The 14,479-nt window shown below is 43.7% G+C and overlaps 1 long non-coding RNA gene across 1 annotated transcript in view; it reads left to right on the forward strand.

The window, feature by feature from the left end:
* The window catches only part of LOC142817690 (uncharacterized), a 156,736-nt gene that overhangs the window by 8,486 nt on the left and 133,771 nt on the right, over nt 1–14,479 (forward strand). The window contains exon 4 of the long non-coding RNA XR_012895314.1: nt 5,145–6,963. This is a non-coding gene — a long non-coding RNA (uncharacterized LOC142817690). The remainder of the gene's footprint in view (nt 1–5,144; nt 6,964–14,479) is intronic.

The following is a 14,479-nucleotide window of genomic DNA, read 5'->3' on the forward strand; positions in this document are numbered from 1 at the left end:
AAAAAAGCGTGTTGAGATTTACAAGGGGCTGTTCGCGATACTGGGACACCTCACATTTTGCTCAGTTACTCATGCGTTTGTACACCGTTAAATTCTGAGTACCAGTATAGTTACCGACGTGTAAATAAGCTACTGGAAATCATTTGAAGCAGTGTGTGACATTTATGCTTCTCTACAGAAATAAACTAAATTGTGCGCCAATTTTTTTTTACCACCTCTAGTTCTCGTTTTTACTAATCTTCCAAATTTCAAGCTCACAATATCGGCAGATTGATATTGAAATTCTCAGAGTTTGTCAATTGATTTAACAGGTGCAGTAAATGCTAATATGGACTTTATCATGGGTTCCTTAGAGAGGTGGTTCAAAATACTACCTTCATTGAAGTAGTAGTAAATACTATGCTCACACTACATAATTTAGGTTATGTTGAGTTGTTTATACATGTTTTTCTCTAAATGTAAGCCGCCTTTTTTATAGTGCTCCAAATTCGCTATGTCATGATAAAAATGCATGTTCTTTTTTTCCATAACCATCTCCGAACTTGGAATTTAGTGCTCCAAAAGTAACATTTTGCTGCTCCAAAAATTGCTCTAAATGGTATTTTGGCTGTTGCACCCCTGTTTAAGCATGCCAGCAAATGCCGGTTGGGGTCCAAAGATAAAGTCTGAGCTCAGAGTTTTGTTACAAGCATGAAGCAATGAAGGAAATAGGAGCAAATGGGAATGCTATAGAAAGATTACCACTTAACTCTTCAGATTCAATTTCACAAAACGAAACACTGGTTAAAGTCAATGTCAGTGCTTCTGAGAGTGAGTGGGTTTTTGTGCTGTCGGTAGTCTCAACGAATAGAAAGTGCTGAAAGCACACCACGTAAACAAGCCGTGTAGTAATATTTATCCAAATAGCACGCACCAGCACTCGTAACTGCGCCCTTATGTTCAATGGTAGCAGCTGTTGAAAGTGTCCATATAATTGCCATTGCAATATTTTATTCTAAATGAATGGCTAGTTAAATCACTGGACAACTCAAATGGGTTTAACAATGATTGTGAAACAATCAAGTATTGCTCATCACAAGCATGAAACTCAGGCACTCCAGATTATTCAATGCTTCAAGCAATGATTCCGTCACCAGCCCGACTAGTCCCTCCATGTAGACTGCAGTATTGACCAGGGCCTCCCCTGCTGCAGTCGGTGAATACTTGTTACTCCTCAGTGTCACTGTGTGAGACTCTCTTTCAAAACACCTCTTCAATGACTGCACAGCATCATCTATAAAACCTTCATCATAGACTGACTGACTGATGCCCTAATAAGGTGCTATTAGAAGCTGTTTGGTATGCAAAACATCACACTGCATTGTTTCAAATTTTTTATGGCCAGTGTTTTTCTCGGCAGTGATGTAAGATGACCGATGGTACTACTTAATAATGTAACACTTCTCTGGACAACCGAAGAACTCTTCTATATCATAACACATTGCCTTACCAACTGAACCACTTCTGCATTTACCCTGTCTCTGCGTGCTTATATTGAGCAGCACCCTGCATAGGTTAAAAAGAAATCTGCGAATCATTCACACTCACTCATAAAATATATTTTTTCCTTAAGCCTTACTAGTAGACTCAGACTCGCATTGACTCAGACTCGCGGCTCAATGCAAGTCTGACAAGTCTGGTGAGTCGACTTCCGAGCCCGTTAAAATATGATGATCTTTTCCACACATGGTTTCAATGCTCCTTAATAGCAATATGTTGTATAATTGGTGCTCCAGTTGATGATCTTTTCCACACATGGTTTCAATGCTCCTTAACAGTAATGTGTTGCATAATTGGTGCTGCAGTTACAACCTTTTAATCTCAGACCTTTATATAGTGACTGCGACCCAGTAAGGTAATCTCTATTCAAAGAGATGGCACCTCAGATACTTTATGAGAATGTCCCGGGAAGAAATTCACAGGAGGGCATGTCAAAGAACCTCGACTCCCCCCCCCCCCTACTTGTAGTTCTGGCCTCTCAGCTATAAATATTGAGTCGGTGCACAAATGCTTGTGCATTGAGATATGTGTGAGCTGTGAAAATTGAGAGCTCAAGGCGCAAATCCATGTGGAGGGAGGCCGCTGCACTGCCACGAGACACTGCAAGGTGCCAGCTGGAGCACCTATTATGCAATATATTGCTTTTATGGAGCACTGAAACTATAGGTGAAAAAGATAATCATATTTTAATGGACTCGTAAGTTGACTCACCAGACTTCGTCATTAGTCACTAACAACACAAAAACCCTTCACTCTTGGGAGCACTCACATTTGCTTTAACCAGCGTTTTGTTTTGTAGAGTTAAGTGAGATTGAATCCAAAAGAGGTAACTGCTAATATCGATTCTCAATTGCTATAATTCTTGAACAAGGGTGCCAATAGTTGCCATTTGCACCCTGGTTCGAGGAATATTGACATGACTCATCCATGCATAGCAAAATAAAGGCAAAGGCTTGAAATGAATAAGTTTCTTGCATGCTTTTCTCATAGCACTGTAGCGGCTTCCACATGACATTGTGTCCTGAGTTCTCATTTTTTCGGGGGGCTTTTGCACCAGCATTTGGTGTGAAGCATGCTGGCTATTGCGCGGTGCCTTCTTTCAGAGGAGGGTGCAGGAGCATGCATGCTTCAGAGAAACAGCTATTGATAGCTCGTGTAGCTGCAAAGGGCTCATTAGGGGCTGTGCTTGGGCGCTTCTTTTTTAATGCTGTTTAAGTGCTCATTTGTGTCAGCTGTGGTTGCATGCTTGTGTGGAATCACCTTATTTTATAGCTGACTTAATTATAAATTTTTTTTGCTTTTCGAGGGGCAGCACCCAGTGATGGGACTGCCGCTTACAGTTCTGGTCCTCATAAACAACAAAGTAGGCAGCTGTGCTTTTTTTTTGAAAATTTTTGTTTTGTTTGCTGTTGATGCATTAATACTAATCTCTACCAGTTCCACGACATTCCTCATGCATGCCATTTACACTCCTGCTGCTTGCACTTATCTTTTTTATATCCATGTACTGTATTTGCTCACATAATAATTGCATTTTCTTCATTTTTGAATAGTTTACTGATTTAAAGGTGTGGTTTGTACAGTGGGTAAAGTTTTGGAACAGGTCGACTAAATTTAAAACTGGAAGCTGGAATTGTGATGACTACGTTGTGCCATAACAAAACCATATCAGGTTGAAGAGTTCCTACCTTCATGTTACAGGCACATGTTCGCATTGCCTTGTAATGAAGAAGCCCTGAAAAGCCTTTCCAAGTAATCATCAAATGTCTTCATTAGAGAAACTTATTCATCCCAAATCGACTGTTGGAAAAAATTTTGCAATCTGCGAAGTACTAGCGGAGCTACAGGAATTCGTCACATGCTTTACGTACTTTCTTTTACCTTTCGTTCGAGTGAGCTCACTCAAAGCCACGCGGGAGGGGATGACTGGGGGACAAGAAGCTATGCCTTTTTATCAACGTGCGTTCTAAACTTGAGCTCTTTTATTTTTATCCCCCCCCCTTTTTTTTCTTCAAACATGGGGCTTCTTTTCAGTGTAATCACGAACAGGTGCAGGGGCATGTGGCAGCCTCCGGTTTCGGTTGTACACATTGCACTTGAAGCGCAGTCAGTTGAATTCGGAGCCTTATTTGTTCAGGAGAAACAGCGTTTTTCAGGTGACTGATAATAAATTATGAATAACAAGCTGCGTGTTGCCCTATTATGTCTGTCTCACATGCTCTCAGGTGCCTCGACTACCCTCGGCAGCATTTTCTGACCATGCCCGAAAAGGGTTGCTGGGCGACTTAAATTGCTTCATGGAGAGTGTTGTGTATACTATACTGAATTTGTGAAAGAAATGCCCATTTTAGTATGCCTAATTCCTGTATATCTGCCATCTGCTACACTTTATAAGAACAATTTGAAAACGATTTAAGTGATGACAGTAGATGACCGGGGCCCTTAAATTGCTGGACATTAAATGTTACCGTCAAGGCATTTGAAAAACAGGAGGAAAAGCTCTCTCTGGTGCAAGTGTGCCCTTAATTGGCTATGCTTTATATGGTTTTGCCTGCTTCAACATCTTCAAAGTGCTTGAAGAACAAGGAGAATAATTCTCTGTGGCACAAGTGTCCGATAAAATGCTCAACTATTTCTGATTTTCCCACTTCTCTTGAACTTTATTGTTATAGTATGTGTGCCAAAGTGAATTCTAATATTGAAGTGTGTGTGCAAATTGAATATTTTTCTGAAATTTCTTGTATACTTCTAGAATTTTTTTCAAATACTTCATGTGAAATTCTATAAAAAAGTTGGAGAGGCTTCCAATGTTTATTCTTATGAGATGAAAGTCTTCCTTTTGGCAAAATTGATAAGTGTTGGTAAGGTGGCATTTCGTAGTTGCCTTATAAAGAATAAGGCACTGCACAATTGAATTTATGTATGCACGAATGTGTTTATATGCACGATTTCATGCAGCCGAAGAGTTGATCAAATTTCAGGTCAAAAACCACTATAAATAAGCCCTTGTCTCTGCCACACCTATCATCTCCTTGTTAGGATCAACCTTTTCTAGAGTCAGTACATTTGTGACCGTAGCAGAGCCAGAAAGGCAGCTTTCACGTAATACGAGTGTGATGAGGTGAAACATATTAAAAATTTGGAGGGTCCCTATCAGTCAGACATTGACTTTGTTTTGTCTCTGGTAAGTTATAATAGTTCAAATAGCAAAATTTGCAGTACAAATTGAATCGAATAGCAAACATTATTCAAAAGATATTCAAAAATATGAATATTTGTGTACCCCTACTTATTGTTTACTTCACATTTTTCACCCCATTTTTCGTTCTCAGTAGAAAAGACATGTGCCCTTCTAAATGCTGTGCTAAGACCACAGATCACAACTCATGCACGTGCCTCGCATATTCTTCTGTGAGACCTTCTATTTACCTGTTTGAATTCAAAATTGTGGAACCTCTTGGATCAGTTTTCACTATTGAAACTTTGTTCTTTGAAGTAGTTGTGCTAGTAAGTTTTAAGTTTTAAAGCAATAATTTGAGAGTGAGTGTAACGATGTTAACTCCCACACCAGAAAAAACGATCACAGAGACATTTTTCTCCTGCAGGTTCATTTGAGAGGCAGAAGAAGGAGCAGTGGGCGAGGCTGCGGTCGTGATGCAAGGAGGCCACAAAGCTCCTGTGGAGTGTCCTTCAGCTTCAGAACAAGAGCCTCATAGTAGCCCCGTGTTGGAGTATTTGTGCATCAAGAGGACAAACAGGTGCCCCTGAACGGGGCCCTGACAGTGAGAAATTTGGAGGTTGTGGCTAGTGAATATTGCTTAAAGAGGTACTGACGCAAATTTTTGTCTTGCAATATTAACATTGTTGACAGCCTATTAGTCACAATGTGGCGGATTGCTTGCTGCAGCATGGGACAGATGGACAATTGCTGTCTGTTTATTACAGACTAGTTTTATCTTGGCACAGCTCTGAGAACACGAGCCACGGAATGCAACAAATATATGCCAGCTAGTGTGCTAAATGGTACACATAAACGGGGCTTCCAGGTGTAAGCACTTGCACAGCAGGTCTATCAATAGTGAAAGTGGGCGGTGACAACCGACACAGTAATCAAGCCGCTGGGGCAAACAGCTCCCGCTCGGCGCTTCTGGCTTAAGAGATGGTCCACTATGGCGTATTGTTCTTCTTCCTCCTTACACACAGAACACTGACGCACTTCCGTGCTGCCTGCGTTATGTGCTCACATTCTTTTGCTGCTGCATATGCAGCACAATGTCGTTGTCGTCAAGTTGATCGTTCTCGTTTGGGTGCAAAGATTTTCTTGGGGCATCCTCACGTTCCACATGTTTACATTAGGCATGGACACAGCAGTCACTGAATAGTAGCCTGCTAGCACAAGTGTGGCCAAAAGGTAACAACGACTATGATGTCAATAATGTAGCTGTGCCAACTCTGAGCTCGGCAACAATGGTGGCACCTGGAAGTTGGGACTCAGCTTCAGGTCACTTTCAGTGATTCAATGATGCGAGATGCGGCATATAGCACTGGTTCAGGCACGCAAACTTTAATATTCATATAATTGGCCATCTGAGCTATAATTGTTCATCCAATTTGTAGATATACGCATGTTCAAGGGAATCGATGTCGTAGGCTATATTAGCCACAAAATTTTGTGTCAGTACTCTTTATGGTATTTTGCTTTATGTTTTAACTTACAGTTAAACAAATAACTAAAGTATTTAGTAAGTGCTACATGTGTTTGCCCAGTACTAAGCAAATGGTTTTGCAAAATTTGTGAATCGGCCAGCAGATATGCATGCACCTAGCAGGCTGAGAAGGATAAACACACTTCCTTGCAAAATGTTTGATCATATAAATAAATTCGAGGATGCAAAAATATTTGTCTTGTTTTTCTCAAATGTCCCGACACTACACTACATACAACACTTCCACCCCTTTAATCAACTGCACTTTCGAAGCACCATTAAATTGCCCATTGTGGCATATTCATATTTTTTACACTTTATAAACTGGCATAGCCTTATTACCATGCTTAGGCAAACATTACTTATGACCCTTACTACTTGCCCAAAGTAACCGGGGTTGTTCTGCGGAAGGACTTGTTTTTGGGCTAGTTTATGCTTGCTTAAAATTATATGGTGTGTGGTTTTGTGTGACTGTTCTCTCTTTTTTGCACTATATTATGATTTTCAGCAGGACCGGAGAATTCCTCGGACCCCTATCACCTATATTACCCACAAACCCCTTAACTCCTGTATGGCCCATATACCCCTGTATGCCCCATAAGCCCTGTATCCCCCATATGGCCCGTAATCCCTGTATCCCCCATATGGCCCATAATCCCCGTATCCAATAACATCGTATGATACGGGTCCTATTTGTACAGGATTTTTCAGTAGGGACGTATGTGTTGTTGAATTCGGAAGGCTTCGTCCTGCCTTCCCGCCGTACAGGCGCTGCCAGAGACGATCTTCACCGCCCAAACTCAGGGGTCAAGAGGAAGGGCGCCATCACAAAGCCGACTGGAAGCGAAAGGGGTTTCACCCGCACCATTCCTACGGTAGCCTTCGTGTGACCAGCTCCGATCTTTCCTTGTTTTTATTCTACCTCTTTCTTTCCTTTTTACTTTCTAGTCATCTTGAATAAACCAGTCCTAAAACTGTCACCAACGAGTCGATTCGCTTCATTTCAAGGCTCCTCCGTCCGTGGCCTAGCCGCCCTGCTATAGCTACCATGCAGCAAAGAATCGGCTTTCCTATTAGAGTCAGCCGACGAAGCTTAGAGCGCAAGTAAACATATACACGTGTATTGTATATCAAATGGCTAATTGAACTGCGTATGGCGAGAAAGAAATAAAAGAGAGAGAGAGAGGACCTTTGCTGCGGAATAACGCCTTAGCACGGCACGCACAGAAAGTGGTCGTGAGTATTGTCAAACTGTTGATACCATCTGGAAATATTGATTCCGGAGACCCCAGGTCACTATGCACTCTTTTTTGTTTCAATCCACGTGCATTACGAATGCAAAAGAAGTAGGCAGCTGCTTACGCTCGCAAGCCGCTTGTCCCGAAACTAAAAATCCAGTGCAAACCAGTTCTGCACTATCCTTCAAGTTTGTAGAAAAAGAGCTTTTTTTGTTTAAAATATTGAAAGAGTTCTCTTGCAGCTTAGTGCTACTCAGGTTGTCAGATTCCTCTTATATCTAGTGTAGCTTGGTTTATTGTCGGATTTGCCCACCACGGCTGCATTTCATTCGGTGCTTTATCAGTGTTCAGCCTACAGTGATTTCTCGAGTCGAGAAGGTAGCTCGCACAACCTTTTACACGCATTACGCACATGCACATATGTTAGCTGTGTGAAGGTGTATGACTGTGTTCCGGCACGTACGCTCGACCCCTCTGATTCCGTGTTGCAAGTCCCGCTCGTGCAAAACACCCGGTGTTTCCTTTCTCCGATTCCCAAACAATGCTGAGCTGTATGACGATCGACAAACGAATATAGCGATAGACATCCTCATCATCAACGACAAGTCTGCATCAATACACTTGCGCGATAAAGACTACGTACGTGCGTTCCACATGAGAAAACTTATTCCTGACTTCGCACCTAATATTTTCGAGGGCCATTCTTTCTACTTTATTTTCAAGCAAATAGATGCGTCGCAAATATCCTGCGCCACGAGCTTCGCCTCTACGCCAAACAGAAAGAATGTGAAAAGCGGAGACCAACGAAGCCGATCTGGATATTGCAACTTCACAAGACACTTTAACTGAACAAGAAGCAGTAAATGTTTGCACGCAAGCAATAAACAGCGGCGCTCATCGCATGGATCAATGCCAGATTATGAAAGGATGATTGAGCTCCCAAGAGTCGAACTATCATGCGAAATGCGAGAAGGTGAAGCAATTACTGAAAGAAGAGAAGAAGGCGTCCCAATAATATCGCCAAGGCAAGCACTACACATGTGCAACAGATGCACAAAGTTGCAATAGATGCACAGAAAAGAGAAAGAGGGGACCTGTTTATTTTGCATCAAATAGAATGTGACGAAAGAAAGCGTTCAGCGTACCCAGACGAACTTGTAATGGGCGTGCGATATGGCGCTTTTTGTCACAAAAAGGCTACAATCGTGCGCACACGTCGAGGCTTGTGGCACTGCCAGCAAAGTGCACTTTTCGGAGGCATATAGGTCTAAGCCCAGCATCATGAGGTGTGAGCAATGCCATAAACAGTTTTTGCATCTTCAACGATTAGGCAACTTGTTTTTCAACGCATGGTGAGTGGAGCAGCGCGCCCTAACTTGTGTGCCGGCGTCGCGCACACTGCACGGTGCGTTGGAGGAAGGTCAGGGTAGCAGCGCTCCCCTCAAAAGAGCGGCAAGAGGCATGTACTACACCGACTGCAAAGACCGTAAGAAGCGAGCGTGCAGGTGCAGTCTAGCCCTGCCGTGTCTTAGGATGCAGCAGAGTCTCATTGACTTCTTGGCTATGATGACACAAGAGCCCGTGGCCGGCAGTTTAGTGTTTCGATCAGAATTTTAAAATATCCTAGAGGGCATTCTTCTGCGATGCCCGTAGATAAGTAGGAAAACCTGCACAAAACCAGCCACGTTAGTGAGCAACTTGTCGCTCATCGTCTGTACTGACGGCTAAATGCGTGTGTCGGGTGTGCGTAATCTAAGACACTACCTGGTTGCGCAGTAAACTGTGCAAGAGAGTTTGACTTTACACAACACAAACTGCAACGACAGGTGGCGCTGCAAGTCTTTCAAACTTCAGATATTAACGTCTATTGAGTGTAAATGACAATAAATACATGAGAGTACACTCACGAGCTGTCTCAGCGCTCTACTAAAAGGAATACGTTCGGCCCTGCAGTTATAGTTGTAACCCCTAAACTTCAAGTATTTTACTGTGTGAGTAACAGGCCCCGTGTGAGCTATATCATAGCTCACAGAATACTACAATTATTAATTGTATTCTTGTTTCGGAAGCAGCAAAGAAAATACATTTTTGTACCAACATGTCTGTTTTCAGTCACCGACCTCAACTACTCCCCACTCTCTGTTTTCCAACAAGTGCCCTTGGAGCCCTAATGTTCAATGTATCAGACAACGTGCTGCGGCCAAGTAACTACATAAACTGAAAAACTGCATGACACTTTTCGCCCTGCTTTCACAAAAGCCGGGTCTTAAAGTTTAACATACATAGATGACTTCAGATTCAATCTGGGTATCGGGAAGATTTAAAACCTGCAAAAAGTGCGAGTAAAGTGTGGAACTGGGCTTGTTGGTAATTTATTATTACACTTCTCCACGCAAAAGTTTCAGACCTGAACACAAGAGATGAGGACGAGCGCAGACTTTCAAGTGATTTATTATTACTAAGACGCGCATATAGATGTCTCAGAGAAGAAGATCACTTGCTTTAGCGAAAAACAAAGAAATACCCCACAACAGAAATAGGCCAAAAGACTGCCAGACTGCACCGTGAGCAGGTGCAAGATGAAGCACCGTAAAAAATTTGTTGAGTGTGCAACAGAGATTGTGTATGCTTTACCTTTGTCTTCTGGACTAGAGTACATAGGTCAGTTAGGCAGGTGCCCTAATGTAAGACTTCAAGAACCTCGCCAGAAAGTAAGAAGTGCAGCACGGAACGGTTTTTTGACCGCTCATTGTTCCTAATGTTAGTACCTGCCATTTTTCGAAAAGGCAAGAGTTCTTGCGTCCCACCCTAACAAATGCACAAGACATATAATCGAAGCTGCAGCAATCGCTCGAGGCAGCTGCATTAGCAAACCATCTATAGCTTTACCTGAAAGAGAATTCACTTATTCAAATTTGGCACGCAAAAGTCCTGGGTGAGCACGTGGTTACTTGCCGTCTCTCTCGTTTTTTTTGTTTTTTGTGGTGTTTTTTTGTTTTTTACTGCAGCAAAAGATCTTATCTTCTTTTCTGTAACATATATATGTGTGTCTTTAAAGTATAAATTTGTTGAAGTTCGGTGCTTGTCCACTTCTCTTGTGTTTGTTGTCTCAAATTTCAGCACTGAGAAGTTCAACGACGAACTGCGATACTGCATTCTCACAAAGAGCCCTCTTCGAGAACGTTATAAAGCTTCCAGAGGACGAGAATGTGTATAACAGCTCAAAATTCACAGCAGTATTTATCTCACAGGGACCACTCGTTACTTTGCACTGGCGTATTATGATTTCAAGGGGACACCCCTTCCCCGAAATTTTCGAATTTAGCTTGCCAAAATAGTATAGGCACTCATATGTGTTCACTTTAAAAAGGATACAAGGGTTCAACCGTACTTTAGAAGGGCTGAAACCTCCTCTCCTTTGCAAAGTGATCACATATATGCAAAAAATTAGGAGCTATGGACACCTAAATATTATTTTCTCTCCGTCTACAAAGCTTATCCACGGAGCTAGCTGAGGAACCCTATTCATTGTGTACAGTTCTTATAAAAAGCGCCTGCATATTCTATGCAGGTCCTGGCTTTGTGAATGCCATTCACGGCTTCAACAGTTTTGGTCTAATTAGCTTTGCCGTCCTGCTTGGCCTTGTCCTGGGAGAGCGCTGCGGTGACGACGATATTATATTCGACATTCTTGAGGGCTTCGCAAGCGCGCTCCTGAGGATCAGTCAACTACTGGCATGGTTCGTACATGAAATCAGTCTGCGTAATCAATAACGTGAACGCACTTCAGGTCTTGACAATTCAAGCGATGAAATTGCGTCTTTTGCAGCCTTTACTGCAGAAGTATACTTCCCGTTAACGCAACAGCACAGGTCGTATTGATAAGAGCATGTGTAGTACTGCCTTTCTACAACCGTTGTAATACTTTTCTCGATTTGTGCGTATGCTCATGCCCGGCCTGTGTCGTGGCGTCATAGCCTTGTATTTCGTTAACTCGGAAGCGCTGACAAAGGAGAGGACTTTAGAGAGACGGGTGAACGGGAAGAGGGTCACAGCAAACACATTTTATCAAAAAAGCACTGCAAACAAGCACTGAAAACTCAAAATAAATATATGAATGCAAAACCCTTTGCAAAGATTTTTAACCTGTCAACCTAAAAATGCTACGACTACGTTAACTGTTCATATAAAATAATGAGCTCGCCGCAATAGCGTGTCAGTCGCACCCGACAAAGGGACGTCCTTATTTCAGTGAGTCACACAACGTATAGGTCAACCCTGCTTTGCGCGTCGCACGTGCCAGCTTAAGTGCACATCGAGCTAGTACACTTAGCCGCGAGTGTTATTTGTGTGGTTTCACCCGAGCAAGTTTATAATCACTTGCTGTAAAGTACAATTTATTTATTTATTTATTTCACAATACTGCAGGCCAATGTGCTGGCTTAAGCAGGAGTGGATGCATCAAAACGTAATTGTAGAAAACAACAGACAACAATACAAAAGAAACAAAAGGTTAAGAAAGAAGGTGACGCTCAAGGTCACCAAGAAACTTATTAGAATGAAAGATGTCACACGGCAAACAATTCCAGTCATCGACAGTTCTAGGAAAAAAACTATATTTAAAAGCATTTGATCGGGCAAAAAGTGGGGTTAGAGCATGTTCGTGACCATGACGAGTACGTCGTACTGAGAGCGGTAATTGCCGGCAAATGCATTCCCCAACTTTACTTTGCTGCGATTAGCCTCGTTACCAATGGCTTGCACAGAAATAGGCTGTAACCTAAAGCGGTGGTGGTGAAACATTTATTAACCATTAAATGGTTACTGAGAGGTGATTGGGTTGGGGCCTTATTGGCCTCCAACCCTCGAAGCACTAGGTGAAATCCCGATTCCGGAGCTCCATAGGCAAGCAACGCTGCCCGCGCTCGTTGAACCAGGGCCTTTTGGGCCTTCAGGTCTTGACAGCCGAGCAGGGCCACCTCCCAGTCCTCTCTCGTGGGGTTGGGGTTGGGGGAATACATGGATTAAACTGGCACGCCCATACGATGTGGAAGGTGTCAGCCACCTCACCATAGAACTGGCACGTGCTATCAAAGGATGATTTGAATTGTTTTAGCACCGCCGGGCACAGTACAGTATTGGTAAACAGTTTGAAAAGGAGGCGCTCGTTAGCGCGATGCAGTCTCTTACAAGGGTCTGGATAGCGCCGGTGCTCCTCCTTGTAGTAACTGGTAATATCTTTGAATTAAAGGGCCGAGTTGTCTGATTGGCAGCAGGCTTCCAAAGACAGAGAGATAGCCCGGAAAGAAAGTGCGCGGGCGGCCTGATCGTTCTGTTCGTTACCCCTGAGTCCTTGCTGACCGGGTGCCCAAACCAGATTTCTTGGAGTTGAATTAACGTATCGGCCGCTAGGTTCCAGTATGCGCTGAGTAAGCGGTGAAGCCCACCATAGCTGATAGTTCCGACAGGCCCCTCGTGAGTCGGTGATGATATGCTTAGAATAGGGATAGGTGAGAGCCAGAGCGATGGCAATCTCCTCCGCGTGTGTTGCGCTGTAGGCTTTGAAAGTGAGCCCCTTTACGGTGTTTGTGTTGTGTATGACTGCGGCCGTATACCACTCCTCATGGTGCGGGCCGGCCACGTCTACGTAGCACACGTGTTCCTCTTGACCAAGGTGTCGCTGCAATGCTTTCGCGCGCGCCTGGCGGCGATCATTGTGGTTTTCTTTGAACATGTTGCGGGGAAGGGGTTGGACCCGGAGGGCACGTCGTTAAGGTTCTGTTCCTCTCACCCTTTCCTCAATATATTAATCGTGTTTGATGTGTATTCGGTCCAAGAGGTGGCGACCGGAATGGGTCCGTGCAAGGCGCGTGTATTGGTTAACGAGGTGGGCTTCCCGTAGTTCCTGGTAGGTATTCACCAGGCCTAGGGCCAGAAGTCTCTAGTTGGACGTGGTGATAGGGACGTCGAGAGCCCGCTTGATAACTTTACGGTGGATGACATCGATTTGATCATCCTCGTGTTTGCGTAGGTGCAAGTAGAAAGTCGAGTAAAGTATTCTACTCGTTACGAAAGCATGGGCAAGCCGCATTGCATCCCTGCTTCGCAATACGCCCCGCTTGTTGGAGACCCGTTGGACCATACGGCCAATCTGGTCTCCCACCGTGGAAAGTTTGACTAACAGGGAGTTTTAGTGCTGGGTACGCACTCTCTTGGGGCGTTGCGGTCTTGGGAGCGCGCGGCGTTGTGTGCCCAACCCATACCCAACCGGAATGCCTTTTAGTTGGCGCCACGGTGGCACGCACGCAAACGCAACCCGCCCGAAGTTCACGCGCGCTCGCAGAGCCATAGCATCTTGTCGCGTAAGTATTATTTAGGTCTTTTTATGATTTAAAATGTTAAACTAAACATACATAGTGATCAGGACACTTTTTTATTGTATACAGTGATCTGATATACGCAAAAAAAGTGAAAAATACAAGGTTACTGTAACGACAGTGTCGACTTCTTGTGACACTTCGTGCAACCGCAGTCATGACCATGTTAGCTTACGCGTAATGTTTTTGAGGTGAAAACGAATAAAAAGGTTACTCATTTGTAATATTGTCGCTGCGCAGTTTTCGCACCAGATGTACAATGCACAATGTTTCTGCAATAACAAAGTTGTGGTCTGTTTCACTATGGCCGCGCTAGATGGCGCCACCTATTCAGCTGGTCGGGGGCTGGCTTATGCCTTTTAGTTGCTATGTTCCAGGTCATTTTAGCTTTGGAAATCTGGCTGAAACCGTGTGATCGCTATAAGTGCTCGCACTTTAGCTTATTTTAACTCGACAGCTAGAGAATCCGCTGTGCGGATACCGTGAGTTCTTGCGAAGGTGGACCGCGCGGACGCATGGCTTCATCGCCCCAGTGATCTTGCGACGCATCTGTTTGGGGTTTCGCGCATGCGCAATACCGCCGCCTCAACGTCCTGCGTACGCAAGCCGCTTGGGTACC

This window comes from Rhipicephalus microplus, chromosome 1 (assembly GCF_043290135.1).
Source record: "Rhipicephalus microplus isolate Deutch F79 chromosome 1, USDA_Rmic, whole genome shotgun sequence".
In the NCBI taxonomy this organism is placed as follows: Eukaryota; Metazoa; Arthropoda; class Arachnida; order Ixodida; family Ixodidae; genus Rhipicephalus; species Rhipicephalus microplus.